We start from the raw sequence: 21,868 nt of genomic DNA, 5'->3' as shown, positions 1-21,868 counted from the left end.
TACTTATTGTGGTAGTATCCTCTTTGAGAATTTATTCTATAAAAATTGAAAGTGAACCTTAAAGACTACATTTTCTTATGAAATCACTTTTTCTATTATTTGGAAATATGTTACTTATTGTTACGATATCCTCTTTTCTAACAATCACATTAATGACTGTATGTAAAATATTGTTAAAATTGTTAATCTTTTTATTGATACTCATTTGACTGAACATAGAATGACCAGGATGGCTCCAGTTGGTATTAAGAAGTCATTGAAACTTGGTAATTGAAAAAGGTCGTTTATAATATTGATGAAATGAAAGACAGTTTTGCATCAGATTTGAGATATATATATGTAGAGGATTGAGTTGAATCATTAGAATTTTTAATTTTGTATATAAGATATTCCCACAATAGGTCGATGTAACGCAACCCAACAGTCTATACCTATAGTAAAAGTCACCTCTTAGTATGTGGGTAATATATAAGAGTAATATATAGTAGAATTATATTAAGATAATATATATATAAAAGAATAATCACATATATTCATCTTCAGTAATACCCGTAGTTTCCTTCAATTAATGTCTTTCGTTGATAGTATAGTTTCGTTGAAAGCATTGTAAACGTCATTAAGGTCGAGACAGATCAACTTAGTTGTACCTGTCAATCTATCAGTTTTGACTTTGTTTTAATGTCAGTAAGTTTTTTGCTCACTAAAAAAGTTAATAGAAAATATAATTTTGTGATCAAATTGTTCTGTTAATTCTGAGCAAATCAGTTTATAATACAGTGGTCGTCCAGTATAACGAACGCTCGATATTACGAATTTTCGATATAACGAACACCCAAAATATTTACATTGATTGTTCTATATAACGAACGAAAAAAAAATTCTGCTCCATATTACGAACAAAAAATTTTTTGTTTCTTATTCGTTTTTGTTTTATACAAATTATGCTTTTGAATATAATTTTACTATAAAACTAGCATTATTCAGCTTAGAATATGCATGTAATTGTCCGTTTTTTTTTTTCTGAGAAAAATGCCTATATATGGCAAAATGCATATATGCAGGCGCCACTGATCTGTTGTTCACAAATTCAGTTTATCATATACGAAATACTATCCAGACATACATATGTACATATTAAGGTGTTTATATTTAATATGTATTTGTTTGAAAATATCATTTAAAAATTAATTTTGACAAAGCCGGACGTTTAAATCGTTGTGAATTAAATTTTAGTTTCTATATAAAAGCAACAATAATGAAACTTCAAAATTAGCTGTACTAAGAGAACTACAAGAAAAAGCTGTTCAGAAAAGTCTTGAGTGTAGTAAAAAACAAACAAAAATTAATGATTTTTTTTACTCTATACTATGATTGAATGCGTCCTTTCTTATAAATAATTTTTGTAACAACCGAATAAAAAATACTTTTAAATAAATATATACTCGTACGTGTTTATAAGTTAATTTATGAACTCAAATATATGAAATCTCCTAAAAATAACCATATTGGTAGGTAAATGTATAACATTCGATATTACGAATTTTTCGATATAACGAACAAGGGGTGCAACATAAAATTCGTTATATTGGACGTCCACTGTAATAATAATATATGTAAATAATTAAAAAAAAATATAAGTAATAATAATATATGTAAATAATTAAAAAAAAGTATAAATAATGTTATATGTAAATAATTAAAAAAAAAATATAAATAATAATTATATACGTAAATAATTAAAAAAAAATATATTAATATCTAAAAGAAATCAAAAATAAAGGAAACAAATACCAAAGGTAAAAAAATATAAAAAAAAAACCAAAGATAAACAAATACAAAAATATATATAAAAATTTATAAATACATAAACACAAAAATATATAAATACAATAATATACAAATATAAAACTATATAAATACAAAAATGAATAAATAATACATATAAATACAAAAATTAATTAATATAAAAATATATAAATACAAAAATTTATAAATATTAAAAACAATATAAATATTAAAAACAGTATAAATATTAAAAACAATATAAATATTAAAAACAATATAAATTTATAAACATTATAAATATATTAAAATATTACATATGTATATTATAAGAATATGTGTCAAATATGTTAATAGACAAAATTTAGGAATGAATTTTGAGAAAGTTATTTAACCACAGAATTTTCTAAATTGGTCCAAATTCATATATACATAAAGAAAAAAAAACCTCACAAAAGCCGATAAAAAAAGCCCCATAACAACCGTTGGACGCTACGAACTCCCATTTGCAGAAAACAAACAATAGTAATAATAAACAACGAAGTTTACATGTGCTTTTTGTCAACTGCGACGCACTTTTTGTTTTTTTTTTTTATACCGAAGTAACAGACGACTTCGTCTTTTTCTTTTACTTAATAAAGCAACAAACTACGCATCACTGCAACATCGTTTAAGGGCGGGAAAATCAAGCAGCAACAGTGTTACGCAGGGGGACATGCATTCACGGCTTAACCATTAATGGTGCTATATAAGTGGTGAACAAAACACAATAAACACTGCAACAACTTGGAACAAACAAGACACATTTTCAAGTTTTACCAGTTTGATGATAACATTTAACTTTGCCTGTGCCAAGCTGTTGCAATGTAGGGCTTTTTAAATGTTACGTCATCACGTCATAGTTACTGCGTAAAAATTCTTTCACATGCGAGAAGAAGAAGACCTACCAAAATTTAAATTAAATTGTGAAAGATTTGGTTTATTTATTTTTACTGTAGATTTAGTTTTTCTATTTATAAAGTATTTAACCAATTTTTGCATATTAAAAAATGATCTTTCAGGATAAATAATTATTTTCTATGTTTGAATATTCTTGAAAGGTTTACTATTATGTTACTATTAGTAGATGTAGAGACTAAAAAGTAGAAGAAAATAAATGGTATTATTTTTTAGAAGCGAGATTTTGGTTTCGAAAGCGCGTTAGTTACAAAAAAAAAAAAATTTTTTTTTTTAACTTATTAAATACAAATCTAATCATTAGCAGTTGTACATACATATATCGTTAAAATTTTAAATTATTATAACCTAATTATCAAACAAAATAATGCGAAGATATTTCAATATTTTACAAAGCAATATGATTTTTTTTTATTTGCAATTAAATATATTTATGTATATTAATATTTATTAATTTTAATTGATTTATAAATTAATACAAATCGAACGTAAAATTAATTTCAACAACCGTTAATTTTCAAGAATTGATTTTGACTATAATCTATTCTCGTTCATGCTTTCGCATTTCAATTTGGTTATTTAAATAAAGGCTATCTCAATCAGTCATTTATAGTAGAAAAGGTTGAAATAGAATATATAACCCAAAATTCAGACGAAATTTAACATACATTCACATAACATAATCATATTCAATGACGTGTTGCACATGTTACAAACAAAAAATAAATAATATTAAACAAAAACAATTGAAGATACCATAACGGTCAGTCAATGCTACTAATTAAAAAGAACACAACCACTTTTTTGCATTATACCGGTATACATCTTTCCTCAAGTTATCAATAATTTTATTTTTTATTACCACACACAAAATTATTTTAAACTCTGCTGCGTAAACTTTTTAATTAACTGTTGTAAATTTGCAAAACACAGTTTAAAAAAAATGATAATAATAAAAAAAAAAATTATTTATAAATAAGAACGAAATTTAACCATAAAATCTAACGGTTTTTTATTACTCAAGATAATTTACCTTTATGAAATTGTTCCTCTTCTTCCTTCGCTTGTTGTATATGAGAACACAACCACATCATCCATCCGCAGCAAAGCAATCAAAAGAAATTCGCTGCACACCAATAGCAAAATAAAGAACGCAAATGATGCTGCTTTGCTGCTGAATTTGTTGCAATAACAAAAATATATTTATGTGCAGAAGTGAATTCTTGCAACAAAAAAAACAAAAGGCGATAAACAGAATAAGGAAGAGCATCAACGAGTATTGTAAAGTTCGTAACAAAATCAAAAAAACCACGAATTTACCGCACCCACGGCGCAAGCAAGACACGAGTAGGTCGAGTCTGTGCAATAAACAGTAATTTACTTTATATTAGGAAATTTATTTGCAAATTTTTTTTATATATACTTTTTAAATTATTTGGCACTAATAGTGATTATTTAAAAAAAAATGAATGTTATTAATTTCTAAATCAAACTATTGTCTGATTTGTTTTAAGTTATATTACATTCACCAATTGTTTAAACAAAAAAAAAACCCTTATATACGAGATAAAGAAAAAAACAAAAAAAAAATAGAACACTACACAAATATAAAAAAAAAAACTAAAGCAAAATATTGAGAACTGTTAACACAAAAACAAAAAAACTTCGCGACGTTTTAAACCAAAGGACAACCGACACTGACGAATGCGCACGCACAAATGAATGTTTCAAAACCAGCTTCCTTGTTTTTCCTGTGCGCAAATAACAGAATAGAGTTATTTCATTTTGCTGTACATTTCTCGGTAGTTAACATTAAACGCTCTCACTGTAATGTAAATAACATAAATGATATTGCTGAAATGTATGCATACATAATATGCATGTATTACATATATGTTAGAGGGTTGCTCAAATCTGTTTTGTATGTATGAAAGAATAACATTTTGAAAATAAAAATTAACATGTCTTGCAAAATGATATTTTTTGCAAATTATAATATAATGTAAAACATTATTTATTTATAATCGAAAAAACGGCGAGAAAGTAATATTATTAACTATTTTGTTGTGAATTTTTTAGTACGCTGAAGTTTAACTTTAAGCCATACTGTCGTCTTATTACTTCATTTAACAAATTTTGTTATTAATTAACTGTTATTGACTATCAAAAACATAACAATATATATATTTCTATGTTTTTGATACTATATGGTATATGATGTACAGAACAGATTTTCAGGAGAGTTTATTGTTTAAAACTACATTTAAAATTTATAATCGTATATAATGGGAAGGGAAGGAAAACTACTAACATTATCACACTGGAAAACTTTTACCAAACAGTCCGATATTATTATATTCGCAGGTTAATTTTATTAATTTATACCTAATTAGGATCGTGAATCTTACAATTTTGCACTTTCAAATTCGATTGAAATATGAGGTAAAGTCTCAAACCTTGTTAAAACAATTCTAAATAAATTTAAAAATCACCAAAAACCAATTGAATACTACGAAATAAATATTTGGAGACTATATAAATATTTAGAAACTATATAACATAGTTAGGAAGTACTTCGATTTCTGTAGAGTTTCATTGGGTTTTTCTTTTGGTTCTCCTCTGTTTAATTTCAATCACAAATAATTTCGTTAAATTGTCTTACAAATTGTATAATTTTCACAATACATTAATGAAGTGTTTCTAACTGATATGATTCACTTGATAGTATTGAAAAATAGGACAATAAAAACTCTCAATTCTCAACAGATCTATCACAACTACATAAAAAGGATCAAAATATTACTGCAGGAATTCTAAAAGGACACTATATGTTAAATTTGAATTCAACTTACTCTAATGGAACTTAGATGCTTTGGAGGGAAGGAAAACTACTAGAAAAACACATGAAAGAATTATCTACATATGTATATATATTTTATATCTTTTTATAATGGGGGAAAGAATTAAACTCCGTAAAATAAGTTTAATATTATAATTTATTAAAGACATTGGAGTCAAAGGAACACATTGGATCCAAGAAAGTCTTTATATCACATTGAATATCCCCCGACTTTATAGAAATAATAATAATAATGAAATTTCTTTCTCATTAGATGACTTCATTATAACTACCAATTTTTAAAAATTTCTGTTTTTTTGAAATACTATTTAATGCTATCTAATCTTATCACATACATATGTATATAGTTTTGCTGTGTTTACATACTTACATAGATTTAAATAAAGCAATTATTGTTAGTTTAACCAAGAAGATCAAAGAAATAGTTTGTAATAATACTAAATGTATTAGAAATCACAAGATTTTGGTATAAAATTATTATTATTAAATATTATTTGTATGATTATTTAATATAATATAATTATGAATATTAACATTACCAATAGGTTAAGCATTTTAATTATATATGTAGACGATGTACAATATCATCATAAAAATGTCATATATTGTCATATTGCATATTATAACTAGAAATATACCGATTACAAATATGAATCATATGACAAGTGTAAATATGTTTTTAATAGTCATATATATTTCAGTTTTACAAATTTTTTTTGAATTTATATTAAATAGATAATGTGTTCAATTTGCAATTGTATTTCAATCGCAGGATAATTATAATAGTTAATATAAGATAAAAGATACAGGTAACAGCCTTATTCACAATTCTGTCATATTTAATGTCATGTATTATTAGCGTTTATATGTTGCGACTCTTTTGTGTGAATCGTTCTATATATGACCCTGATTAGTCATCATATAATTCAAGTCAAAATTTATGCACAGGCAATATTGTGCACCCTGTTGCCAGTTTATAAAAGCATTCAAGTTTCATGTTATTACAACAGACACAAAGAGCAAGATCAAAATGTTATTAACATTTTAATATTGAGAAAAATGTTATTTAACGTTCATTTTCTAGGAATTGAGAGATGTTATTCAAATTTTGAAAATATAAATTAACAGTTAAATTATAAGAAAATATATATTGTTATATACATTATTTATTTATATTTTGAATATTATATTGATGTAAAATAGTATTAATTATTATTCAGATTAAGATATTTTTGTAATTTATAACATTTTTGCTATCAAAGAGAATGCGCAAATTCTATTTCATTTTTTTGTTCAACAGCCTAAATTTTTTTTATTTTGGCTGGCGTCATCTAGACGGATTGTTTATTATAACAAAGTTTGGATAATAATAAAAGTTTTTTAAAGAGATATATTCAGAATTATTATATATGTACATTTGTGGAAATTTCTGATTAAATATAATGTAAATATTAAAATAATAAATATCACCTTCCGGGTTCTTAGTACTAATTGCAGAGGCAAATGCATGTGTGTGAGTAATGTACAGTTTTAAACCTGGTATTTCCCAATTTTTGGCTACTAAAATTGATTTGTTTAACTAGAAAATATGATACATTTTGTCGGAAATTGCCAAGATAAATTTAAATATAAATACATACATATATACATACATATGTATATAATAAAACATTAAGCACCACATTGTATATACATACATATACGTATATACATATGTAGGTATGTTTGTAATTCTAATATATCGTAATTCCTGAAATCATTATAATAAATTCAGCTTTTTGTTCGATGTCGTGTCTGTGTCTGATTGTTGGTGGCTATCATGAAAAATGTTCCAACTTTAAAGCCTGATATATGGAATAATTTACTGTATTGGTATATACAGAGAAAAAAGTTATTTAAAATAGATGTCTGCTAAATTTCGTTGACAATAAGACGTTCTAGGGAATTTGGAAACATGTTTATTTCATGAAATTTATGTATATCTCTTCAAAAGGGATAAAAGAAACTTGACTGAGGAGTGATATCTCTTTGAATCGAGTCCGCTAGGTATTAAGTCTCTTGCTCTAAGCTCTCTCTCTCTCTCTTAATTACTGGAATGGGTTTGTATCCGCTGCACGCGACTGCAATCTTCCATATTCATTCTTAAGAGGTGGTTTTTAATGGGTTCAGGTGATATCTCTTTGTAGCTTTAAAAACGTACCAACTCTTAATCCTGATGGTTAGACGGAGTGTAATAGAAGTAACGACATTTCTCAGTTTTATTCTGAAGCTACAGGAAAGCACCGTTGCATAGAATTGTGTAGCTAATTCTATCAAAATAATCCATGGATAAATGCCATGATTTCAACATGATCAGCGAAACAGTAGTTAAGTTTATAGTACTAGCTAGATAGTAGTTTATATGTAGTTGTGCTGCAGTTTACAACATTATTTTCCTGTTGCATTTGGAGATACAGATGTAGATGTTACAATTCTTATTAAATTTTTGAAATTTGATCTCAATAACGATCTTTTGATCTTTTGATTATAGTATAATGATTATATGATTATAGTATAAATTTTAGTATTGAACATGAAGATTTGTAAGTATAGAAGATTTTGATAAAATATTCTAATAGGAATCACAATTTTTATTTATTTACACTTTTTTAAAATTCAGTTAAAAATTCATGTTGTTCAGGGTTAACTGCAATGACATATTATAAACAGACTTTTTGTTAATCTATTTAAAATATAATTACTTCAATATGCAAAAATTAACTACTTCCTGACACTAAGTACTTAGTATTTGGATAGTGTTTTATAGTTTTATGCTATTATTAAAAAAGATAAATTAAAATTAAATGATTAATCAATTGTATCTCATATTTATGCAGAAACTCTAAAATGATCACTATTTCTATGAGTAATAAAAATGTTGCAACTATAATACACAAGTTATTACAACAATATCGTGTCACAAATAGTGTAAAGTTCTGAAGTTAAGAATAATAATATTTGACCCCAGTAGAAACCTACATACAATTACTTCTTTGTGAGTTACCCTTCTGTGAATATAATTGAACTGCAAATGTAAACAAGTTACAAGTAATTAATAAAACATTGTGGGTAATAAAATTTAAGATACAGAAAATGATAATTTTAAATAAGAAACCAGCATTTAGATACATAAGTACTATGCAGAGTCCTTATAAAGCCAACTGTTCTAGAATTCATTTAAAGATCAAACGTTTCTCATTTTAGAGGTATAAGTAATAATTTCTAAGGATATGCAATGTAGCGTAAAGGACAAGGCTTCAATTTCTCTAAGAACTATATGTGCACGTTCAATTTAATTTTTATTGTATAAAATTTTAATTTTTTATTGTATAAAAGTTTTTCGAAAGGTGTGAACATTTAACCATTTGCTATGGTTCTTACATTTCCCAAGCAAAAAATCAAAACAAATCTAAACGCTTGATTGTGTTGTTGAAGGAAGCTGAAAAAATGAGAACTGACAGCAGCGGTAAGGATAATACCGGTATAATTTCAAGGAAAACAAGATTTGAATAAGCAACACATTGGTGTCTTGCAGGCCTACAATTTGTTATGAAATACAAATTAAATTTATTAGTTACGGTGGATAATCATTTTTAAAGGTTGTTTATTATGAATTTCATTTAGCAAAATAAAGAAACTTTAACTATAATAACTAGATGCGCCTATTATTGCAGCTGTAATGTCAATATACAATAATACATACCAGGCATACATACATACATATGTATATGTACATATGTATTTACTATATGTACATACACACATACGGCAATAAACAATTTTGTACTACAAGATTGTGAAAAATAAAGCAATTTTATTTTTAATATACATATATAAATATTATATTATATAAATGCATCTGCATTTGTAGATTTCCTAAGGTATTAAAATTAACTTATTAAAGAATATATTGAAATACATACATACATACATATGTATGTCAAGAATTCTTAGATTGCCAGGAAAAGAAAGGATATACTTTTGTAGATTTCATTGAATTCAAGAAGATTGGTTTAAAGTTAGTTTTATTTTGCAACTTGTTAAAATTTTATGACAACTTCCTTAAGCACTAATAAAAATAATTAAGTTATTATATGTACATATGTATATGTATGTACATATACATATATGTATGTATGTATGTACCGGGGATCATGGTATAGCTGTCAATCCTGTACGATCGGTTCTGTATGCTTAGAGTCGTTGTCCTGCTGAAACAAAAAGATTGCCTCAAGCCCTAAAATTCTGGTACTGTCTTTAAAAGTTGTTTTTATCATAGTTAGATACCCATATTTGTCCATTGTATATGTACATACATATATGTATTCAAGTTGATCAACATTATTACTTGCCATACACCCCCAAATTATTGCGCCTCCACCATCATGTTTCACCGTTGGAATTAAGTTTTGTTTACCATAGACTTTACATGAATTTCTCCACAAAAGTTTTCTACCTTCGATTCCAAATATACAGAATTTACTCTCATCGGATAAAATAATTGTGTTCCAGAACTCTATAGATTTATTTACATATGTACATACATACATACATATATGCTTCCTTGCAAAGCTTAATCGTTTCAATCGTTAATCGTTAATTTTTTATGTTTGAACTTCGTTGTTGTTTTTTTTGGTTAAAATATAAATCAGAAAACAGAAATCAATTTTGTGGCTGAACGCAGAATTTTTCTACTATGTGTATGTATGTGTGTATGTGTATACAAATTAAAGTTTTAACAATAAACTATTTGAAAACTAATAATAATATGAGGTAATGATTTAAATATTAATTTAATTTTAATTTAATTTTTTTTAATACATGTCTATTTCAAATTATATGTAGCTTCCATACTAGGAAAAAAATTCTAATTTGTTTTCAAGTTTTACTGTTTTGGCGACATTTAGACGCTTGCATTTACTTGGAATCAGCACCAACCGTCGCATACCGTTTGGTTTCAAAATATTCTTGGAGCCAAAAAGGTTGTCGCTTATTATTCTATGCAAAAAAAAACTCTTTCGTTTTCAATGCATGCTTACCTACATTTACACAAAGTCATTTGTATGTATATGTGTGCATAAAGCCTGCACACATGCAGTGTTCAACTAAGAGAAAAATAGCAACAATTTTTAATAGAGATGCAACAGCCATACAAACATATATATATGTATATTCCAAATTATTGGTGTGAAATTGATCTATATTTTTTTTTGATATATTGACGAAAAAGAAAAAAGTGAAAAAAGTATGTACATACATAGCTCTACAATAATGTTCATAGCTCTACTCTTCAACATGGGAAGGGGTTGCCATCACTTTGCATCTTCTCAGTACTCTAGCAAAAAATTTTAAGAACAAATTACAAGCATAAATAGTAATTATAATATTAATTCTAACATACATATGTACACACATATGTATGTACAAAATAGTACTTCTAATAAATTCTAAATATTTACAGAAGTATGGTGTTATTGGAGATATTTTTGGCTAATAAGTACATATTTGTGATCATTTGTTTCTTATTCTTCAAATAATGGCAATAACTGCAAAACTATGATACGCTGCAAGTTAGACTGCTGGATCCTTCAATCAAGGTTTTTTAGAATAGATGTCATTGCGAATAAAGAAGAAAATTTCATCTGCTATGGACTTCTTAGCATACATACATACATATCTATCCTGCAGGCTCAGATCAAAGACGAATAGGTAGAAAGAATACTGTCGAACACGGTAATTTTTAAAAAAAAACAAACGCAAATACATACATACATCCATACATACATTCATCCAAAAACGACATCCGCAAGTGGCTAGTTTGTAACTATTACCTCTTTCGTTTTGTGTACAACTAGGGACTGTTATGTTATAAAGATATAGTCAGAGATAAAAGTTTGTGTATACAACACATGTATGTATGTATACGTCTTTCAAATAAGGAGTTCAAAGAACAATGAAAATTTTGTCAAATTTGTAAGTTTGCAATTATTTTATTTATTTAATTTTTTTGTATTTCATAAAATAAAAACAAAAAATATTTACATTATCGGAAATATGTACATATTTATGTACATACATATCATTTATCAGTTATAGGATTTTAAAATACTAATTCAACTGAATTTTGCATATAATATTCTAAAAAGGATGAAGTTCAAATGGATATACATATGTATGTATGTATGAGCTATATCTTTATATAAAGTGTTTTTATGATTATCAAACGAAACACAAAAAATTATCTTATAAAACTACAACTAATAAAAAATATTTAAAATCAATTATGTAAGTATTATTGGGTTGAAATAAATAAACAATTAAGCCTAGCAGATAGGGAAATTTGAAAAACTGACTCTACTCTTAATCACCAAAAAATCAAAAACGAGTACTGAAGGTACTTATTGATTCTGTTAAGTTATCCTTAGATTACACTTCAACCTATTGGTACTGTGTGTTATCATGTAAAATTCTGCAACTTTTTAAAATACTTATTACCGTGAGGTCCTGCAGCTAACTAAGATTATTTAGGCGGTAAGTTCCTGTTATGTGAAATCGTCGTCTTTCCACTGTTATGGTAAGAAATATTAAAAAGAAGACGCGATCTTCTAGCATGAATACTTATATACATAAGTGTTAAAAACTCTCAAGCAAATCCACTGCAAAACTGTCTTTATGGGTCATCTGAAATTGTGAGATTTTTAAACTGTATATTGTTTAGTTCTGCAATTAAAACTATTCTAAAACTATTCTGTTCAGTCAGCACTGACATAATTGGTCTTATGACTTCACCTCTTATCGAAGTCCTTCTGATAGTTTACGTTGGAAATTAATATTATAACACATATAAAATACTATTATTGATGTGTGTAATGATTTTTATTAACACCGTGTTTTTGTGGACATAAGTTGTGGCACATCAAAGATACATATGAATGATGCATGTCTGTCGTAGTATCGCACAACTTTCATGTCAGCTACCTTAAATACTCGTACATATGGTCATAATTAATTGTACTGGAATTGAGTTCATCAAAAAATTATTTTTCTTTTTTTAACATTTTTAAAATTGATGATTTAAACACCTTTTCTCTTAATAAAAGAATTACTGTGTGTATGTGAGTATCTGTGTTTATAAATGCACTTGCCGTGGTAAATAATGCAGGTTAAGATATATACATATGTGCATACATACATATATACAACAAAGTAAATTTATATAATATGATAGACGGACATACATATGTATATACTTGTATATATATTTTGTCTGCATTTTATGCCTGTAATTATCATCTGCGCTGTTTGTTTGTCTGTTTGTTATTTTGCAAGTTGTTGTTGTTTTATGTTTGTTGTAAGCCGCAGGCACGGGTTAAACTCATTAACAGCGATGATGATGGTAAAGTTTACCATTTATATATATAAATATATTGATATATACATAAATGCAAGTACCATATGTGTCTGATCTATAGTAAGTATAACATACGAACTATTCACTGAAGTCCTTTAGGTTTTACTGTGGTTTTATTTAGATACTTGCCAGCTTATATGTATGTACATACATATATTAGTAAGTCTGGCTGTCTTGACTTGTCAGGATAAAATTTTCTTTCATTTCAATTTACCTTGGTTTTTTTGGTAAAGTAGTTTTAATTCGTGGCTCAAATACATACAAACATGGTCTTCACCTGCTCACAACTTTTATGACTTTTTTCAACAATGATTTTTAATTTTTGTTTTTAATTAATGATACCGCAAAGTTGCACATGCCAAGTTTAAACCCAAAATTTTGGCCCGATTGCAATGGCTAATTAATCATTTATTACCGAAATTCAAAACGGAGTGCATATGTGCATGTTCTAAGGCTCGTGCTAAAGAAGGAACAGTGTTACATCACACTATCACATATTAAAGCATAAGCACAATTAATTTCGACACATTATACATTTCCGAAGTCCGAAGAAAGTTGCCTCTCTGTAATACTTTATTTGATCAGCATTTCGTATAATAGTAAATTACGGAATTTTAAACAAAATATTCACGCACAAAAAATAATCCTACGTTCTCTATTATCACAACCAGCAGATATCAGTTATAAAACTGAGATATAAACAATATTGGAGTGTAGATAGGGACATACATACCAATAGTTTTATCCATAGATAATAGATTTATCCAAAGAAGCTTTATGTACTTAGCCTTTCTGTTATTAAAGTTAACAAAATTAAGATAGATAAAGTATTTCCACTAAATTTCTTATATAAATACAGACAGGTTTGCAAAATGAAACTTTAAGTTTATGTTAGTGTTAGAGGAACTATGTGAAATATCTCTGCGGACGTTTCTAATACCGAAAATATTATGTTTATCCTGCTTTTAATATGCTTACAATCACAATAGTTTAACTTTATTAATGTATCTTTGTTAATTGTGTCAGTGTGAACGTATTAAATGTTACGGTAACACAATTAGCCTTTCCTGTTTTTAATTATGAAAATATTATGTTAAAACATTTTTAATGTGAGAACCACGTTTTTAAGTATGTGTTAATTAAAACAAAGAAAACATATCGCGACAAATCTCATCCAAAAATAAGTATCAAATAAAAATATTAAACATAATTTTTAAAATTGTTAAATAAAAATAGTGCTATTTTTGAATTTGGGTTTTATCTTACATTCTATACTATTTCATTTCATTTAAAAAAAATTTTTTTTTTGGTATTTTTGTTTGTTTCCCTGTATGCCATTTGAGTTGATGTAGTGTAAACACATTTTAAGTTAATTGTGCATTTATCGATGGTTGATATTCAGTAATTGTGATATGTAAACATTACAGTATACCTATTTTAAACTACATTTAACTACATCTAAGGCCGTATGCGAGTTCAAGTAAATTGAGGTAAAGTGAATTAAAATTACTAGGGATTTTTTGCACTGCACTTATGTAAATATTTATTTATTTATATTTTGTTCTTATTTATTATTTTTGGTTAGAAGTTTTCAAATTTATTTATTAAAGATCTTATAAAATTTTCACAATGGTAATACCTAATATACCTAATTTTTATCTAATTTACCCTACTCAAAATTCTGGTAAATACCAATATTCGCTGCCATACCGACATAATTTACAATTTTCCTCAATTTACTATCAATTTACTCGAACTCGCACACGGCCTAAATATAATTTTCCCATATAACTGCCATATAACGGAGTGTTTCTAATGAGAAGATTTACAAAAAATTAAGAATATGGTTTTAATTTACTATGTACTACTGGTATTAATGAAATGTACATTATCTCTTATTAAAAATCTATTTCTAACTTTTTATGAGTTTAATTTTGAATTCTACAAGCCATGTATGAATTTTAACTGAAAACAGATTTTCGACAAGGTTTTATATTGGAAGAACCAATGTATGTACATATATAGTACATTTATTATGAATAACATTTTTAATTTGTATTTCTTGCGTTCTTTTCATCCTTACATATTAATTAAATTGAAAAAGATTCCCACCAGCATAAGGTTTTTGAAATGCTGCTGTAACTCACAGATACACACTTCAGTAAATATTGAAAGGATTATTTCGGCACATAATAGAACAAATCACCCAACACCTGTTATTTTTAAAAAAATAAGACTTTATTCATACATACAAACTCATATTATTATTATTGTATACCTTGGGACCCCTGAGTGTTTATACATACATATGTACATACATATATATTTCTCTGCTTTGTGTACATTTAACTCGTGCGTGTTCGATATCTGTCAGTTGCATACACAGGATATGTGGAAAAAATATATGTATGTAAAAAAAATGTCTGAAGTGAAGGTTAGAGCAGTTAGCTACAACCTGTTGGATTTATTTGCAGTAAGTTGTAGTTTGTCTATACTTCGCTCCACATTTTTTATTATTGGTGGTATTGTGGTGTGTTTGTAACTAGGAATGCTAGTATTTGTAATCATGCTGTCGTGCTCCGCAAGCCATCTAAACTTGACTCTGTCATAACCAAAAAGCAGCAGGCAACGTAGAAAGAAGTTAGTTTAATAATAAATGGTCTCACAGGTAAGAAACGACAAATTAAAAATTATTGCACGCTCTAGTTTTTTTTCGAATAGTGGCGGAGCTACTCAAGTAGAAATGCAGCAATACTCACAGAGTCTGACAGTGAAGGCAATAAAGCTAATTTCTGCATTCCATAATTCCAAATAAGATCCTAGTAGAGCATTGCTCTTTTTAGCTTCTCCCTTTATTTTGTTTTATTTTATTTGTTTTAATTTAATAAATTAATTTTTTTTTATATAATGATATACTTATATATGATATACTTAACCAATTTAATTTATTTGCCTAATGGTCCTACCTGGGTTTACAAGTAGCTCCTATGGAAAGTTTCACTAACTTAGCTCAAAAAATGAGTGACTTTTTATACCAATATCCAGCCAGATATATACTCGTAGGTAAGTATATAGGTAATCAGACAATTGAATATATATGTTACATAGGCAGACAGATTCAGTAATGTGCGTTATTAGTAAATCGACACGTTTCATTATCATTATCATTATCAAGATGGACATATGCAGTGGTGTAACACTTTATTAGACGTTTTTTTTTCAGCTACTAGCGACAATAACTAGAAAAGTTGAGATGAACTACGCCTAGCTTAGCCCTATATAGTCCTATAATCCAGTCGCTTGTGTTTACTTAGTTTTTTTTAGAAATCTCCATTTTGTTAGTCTTGATCAAGTTTCAGATTTTAGTTCGTAGTCTTGATCAAGTTTAAGATTTTAGATCGTGGATATAATAGCTTATATACTACTATAGCGATTTTTACCTGACTCTGTTTAGATTTGGCCAATTTCTATAGGCGAATCGCAAAAGCGGGTAGCCGAAATAATTCTCATATTTTATTAGTTTTGATTGATTTGATTGATTTTATTTATAAACAATATTCTAGATGTTATAATATCTATTTTATAATTTTCAATAAGATTTGTTTTAAATAATATGACAAAATTTCAAACTGTGTAAGGAAAATAAATGTGATATATTATATCACATGATATTATATATTATGATATTATATATCAAATTGATATATGACATGACCAATTAGAAAAAGAATAGTCCTTAAGAACTCTATTTACTTTATTTATTGCTATCACTGGATTATGGGTTCCGTTAAGTTACTTTTGTTGTAGTCTGAAATAAAAGAAGAAAATATAGAATGCTTTACTATTACAACTTATTCCTCGAAGTATTTTATTGAAAGTTTATTTACAATTATTTATTCAGTTTCAGTTCTATTTTTACGGTATTAAGACGATTTTACTTAACCAATCATGTCTCAGGCCTAAGAGAGCCTCATCTGTGATCAAAAACACTTTTGGGTTAGAGTAGCTACTAAAGGTATGTATCAGAAACGAAATAAATTTTAATTTGCTATTATTAGGAAAAAAATTGTTTTTCATTTTTCACTTCTTAAAAGTAAATACGTCTGAAGACGCCTAAAATGCTCTTAGTGCTGTTATAACGAGGTGTGTCAAGTTTATAAAAAAAAATACCGAAATCTAAATTTTATCCGTTTTAGGCTCTTATAATTTTGCAAGAAATAATGGGATATAATACAATTTAGTGCAATAAATTCAATCAAATTTAAAGGAAATTTTTTTCTAATAGAAATAAATACCAAGTAAGAGTAATTAATAAAAATTAAATGGTAAGATGCACTATATAAATATAACAAATTTGGATTAAGAAATAGAATTAGTCATACTATACTATGCAGTTTTAGGTTAATTTGAGGCCGTTGAGCTCAAATCAGTAACTCGTTTTTCCACTTTCTGGGTCACTAGCAACAATGGGTTAAAGTTTAACCCATTGTTGCTTCCCTTTCAAAGGAGGGGTTTTTCAAATATATATTAAAATCATCCTTTAGGAGAAAATGGTTGCAATTCTAAGTTCACTAGCCTTAAGTTAAACTAAACCGTTGAAAAATCAAAAAAAAAAAATATTTCAATTGCTAAAACAAGAAAAGAAGGTTGTACCATTTGTTGAAACCATTGGTCCATTTTTAATTAAATTGCAATAATCAAATCGATGTAATTATTACTTATGTTAAAATAATTATATAAAATGTGATGAATGCAGTAATGATACAAAAATTCGCATAAATCTAAGATTTCCGTTTGAGTTACTCACATCATGTTTTATCTCAACAAATATTTCTACTACAGCTTCCTCCCCAGTTCAAGAACAACATTTTTACAGAACTTAAGTAGAAACAGAAAGGAAGAGCCATTTAATAATATTAAATATGGTGGGAGCGCAAAACAAGGTTTAAATTAAATGCACTGAATTATAGATATTTTGGTAACTTAACGAAGTAATTGAGTTTTTGGCAGTATACGAAGCAACAAAAAAATGTATCGAAGGAAGGATGCATTTCAGAAAAACACCTGTCGCACAAAATTTATTTAACTGCGGAAAAGTCTGATGTCTACTGCAAGCTGTTATAAATTTTCGTTTCAATGTCGGCTTCAAATCACTTCTCACTCCTTCACATCCGCCAGATACGAAAGCCGCCCGAAAACTTTTCTCGCAGGTAGCTGCAGCCAAGCTTCAAAATATTGAATGAATGCGGTTGCATCTGCCAATTTTTGGTTGCAATTTGCAACATATGTATCCATCTTTTCCTTAATTTTACAATCTCTCACATGTTCTTATTTGTTTTGGCATCTTTTGTTTCTTCTGTAGCTTGTTATTGTCTTAAAACCACATTGCAAGTTTATTTTTGGCCAAAAAAGGCATTTTTACTTCGTACGCTTTTTTCGGTAACAAATGAGCCTAGCCAAGTCATAAAGTTTGTTTTAAGTAGCTTAAAAGGCTTCGTAGTGGACTGGACCGTGTGAAGCAAGAGGCTAAGATGTTATGCCACAGTTTGGGCAATGTCTGTAGAGACAGTTTGAACAAATAAACTAAATTTGAAATGATTTCAAAGCGTAGATACCAACAATCAAGTTTAGTTGGTCGAACTGGTGACTGAAGCAAAGCACCTACACAATAAAATCAGGTTATAATATTAAGATTTATAAAATTATAAGAAGAAGAGGATTTAAGAGTGCTTTGGAACTTAAAATATAGCTTACTATACTCGTAAGCAGAATTAAAATGTATCTAACCTTTAGAAACGATCTAGAGAAGTTTGGATTTATTCCTAAGTATTTACATCTCAATTCTAGATAAAAAATCATTTTCCATTTATCATTAAATCATTATATCATTAATAATAAACACTAAATCATTTGAGGTTTTTTATAAAATAATTTTCTAGAATAATAATCTAAACAAATTATCATTGTGATCAGACAGACTAAGAAATTTTGGTCAACTGTAATTGAAGAATATTAAAATTTTCAAAGATAAATATTGTTCGGTGCTTAGATATACATCGATAGAAGCCACTGGTAGCCCGTCTCATAAAAGATGAAGTCTGAAAGAGTGGTTGTTGTGTATTAGATATGTATACTCAGCAATAAAGACATTCAGAAAACCAGAAATAAAACGAAACTTTCAATCTTTCCTTTAGTCCTTTGAATAAGAGGACTTAAGTAAAATTGATATGTTTAATTTAGTACTAATCTTTGTTTGAAAGAGGTTTACTTCTTAATTACTTATGTAAAATCGTTTTTACCTTTAGGTTTATAATTTTCTTTACCTACGTGGATATAGGAACCTTTCATTTTTTGCTTCACAAAAAAATCAATGTTTGAACATATCTTCGCTCTCGAATCCCAAAGTGTTTCATTTATTTTGATAAAGAGCATGTTTAATTTGTCAAGATTTAGATAATCATTATTAAATATTAGTTACTAAAAAGTTTAATTAGACTTTACAAGAATCTCCGCCCTAGACTACCAAACTGATAATTCTCTACTTATGAAGAATATGTTGAATTTGTCGAGATGTGTGTATAAGACGCATTCAATATAATAATGACAACCTTACAATACTTATATATCCTTGATTAATATGAAGACGTGAAATGATATATTTACGTATGTCTGTCCGTCTGTCTTTTGTTTTTTTTTGTAACGAAAACAAAGTCAGTGTGATATTTCAACCCACTAAAATCATTCCGACATTCGACGTTTTGCCCTCTCGGGATCAGCGATTTGATATTTCGTCAAGAATCCGGAAGAAGTCCAGAGCACTAAGCTCAAACGTCTGTTTTTTGTCGTTATTTTGTCAATTGACTACATTTTTTCAAGTGGTATGTTTTCATTTCTTATTGTTGCAGTTGTATCAGAGCAGCTGTTCTTTTTGGGAACGCAACCCCAACTTATGCTACCTGTGAAAGAGCTTTCCGCTCCTCTTCGTAATGTCTTAGACGTCGCATGATTTAAGTTGCAAACGTTTTTACTGCATTCTATTTAAAGCTGTTTAAACACATCTCATGTGCAATGCTGTTAGGATATAGTAGATACCCTTAAGCCCTTGAGGAATAGTTCCTGTTCTTCTTTAACGCGGTCGCAACAAAAAGCTACATGTTCAGGGCTTTCTGCAATGTTAGAAAGACAGTTTATTCGATAGGAACTATCTGCCAGCTGAAACTGGCAAATATATTCTAAAAATAATTCTCGATATTTGAGTCAGATAGTAGTTCACTTCACCATATTTTCATTCTTTAATGTTGGGAACGAGTGCATAGGTCTAGCCATCTGCTTCCATTTTTGCTGCCATTCTCTAAATGAATGTGTGCATCAGGCAGATTTTTGATCTGTCAACGCTGTCATGTCCTGTCTACCATAAAGGTGGCTTAGCTCTTTAACATGTATATCCACTGGTAGTTTTCCAGCAATAACACAGATCGGACACTGTTCTATAAGCACAGGAAACACTCTACGCACTGTCTCTGTATATCTGTGCTACCAGACGTATCTGAGGTTTTTTTGCTGATGTTGATACAGGATCGGTATATAATATAATTCAGTCTATGACCATAGACAGAAAACGCTTTCTTTCGTCCTGAAAACCAACAATATGGCCACCAATATGGGGAAGGATTCGACACTATTCACTGCTGCTGACTTAGAGCTTCCTGCTGTAAGTTGCTGTTTGAAGCGTAGTCTTGCATCGATCACGACTCTAAGATGTTTTACGGCTTCTTGATTCTTTTTCATGCCCACCAATTATAATATTCATCTTCTTCTTTTGCTTTCTTGTGATTATCAGTACTGCATTTGTTTTTTGAGCCGCCAACTCCAGTTATGCATTTTTAAGTAATCGTACTCTTGCTGCTACGTCTTCACATTTTGCGTCTAATTGACCAATCATTTTGTCTACCACCTATTACTAATGCAATATTATCAGCGTATCAATTGTCGCTATTTCAGGAAGTCTTATTTTTCGGATTTCATCGTATGTAGCATTCCACAGTGTAGGTCCAAGAACTGAACCTTGTGGAACCTCACCAGTGACCTTATACTGTTTTCTTCCTTTTTCTGTGTCATACTGCAATATCTAATTGTTTAAGTAGCTGTGAATGATACGTAATAAATAGTTGGGTACTTTCAGAGTTTTGAGCAAAAGTAGTATCTCAGACCAGTTCGCTGACTTGAAAATGACTGCACAGTATTTCATTACAGTATGTTCTCCGCAGATAGCTTTCTTTGCAATATTTGTCACAGTTCTAATTGCCTCGACTCTTGACCTAGTCAACTGGAAGCTGTACTACATATCAGAAAAGTCATCGGAACCTTCCAGATGGATACTGGAGATGTCCGCTTATTATTGGTTTGAAAACTTTCCTTATTGTGTCCAGCATACATATACATATGCTGCTGGTTGGTCAGGCAGTTTTCCTGATTTAAGTAACTGTCCGACAGTATATCTATTAGTTGGCAAAGTAATTTCTTTTGTAAAGAAACACAAATGAAACCTTTATATGTATGAAATGGATTCGCTACTTAATTTATAAAAATGTGCATATATATTTTTAAATACAGTCAAACTTCCATAACTCGAAGTCCAATTTTGCAATAAAAAGGTTCGACTTATGGCGACTTCGAGTTAGAGAATTTTTTTATTTTTTTTTATTTTTGGAAGAAACTAGAATCACATTTTAAGATATTTATTTATTTGCAATCAAAGCACAGAAGCACAGAAGTTATAGTGAAGTATAATATTCAGAAATTAGGGTTTGGGACTTTAA

The sequence above is a fragment of the Teleopsis dalmanni genome, chromosome 2 (genome assembly GCF_002237135.1).
Source record: "Teleopsis dalmanni isolate 2A chromosome 2, ASM223713v2, whole genome shotgun sequence".
In the NCBI taxonomy this organism is placed as follows: Eukaryota; Metazoa; Arthropoda; class Insecta; order Diptera; family Diopsidae; genus Teleopsis; species Teleopsis dalmanni.
Note: the sequence above shows the minus strand (reverse complement) of the source record.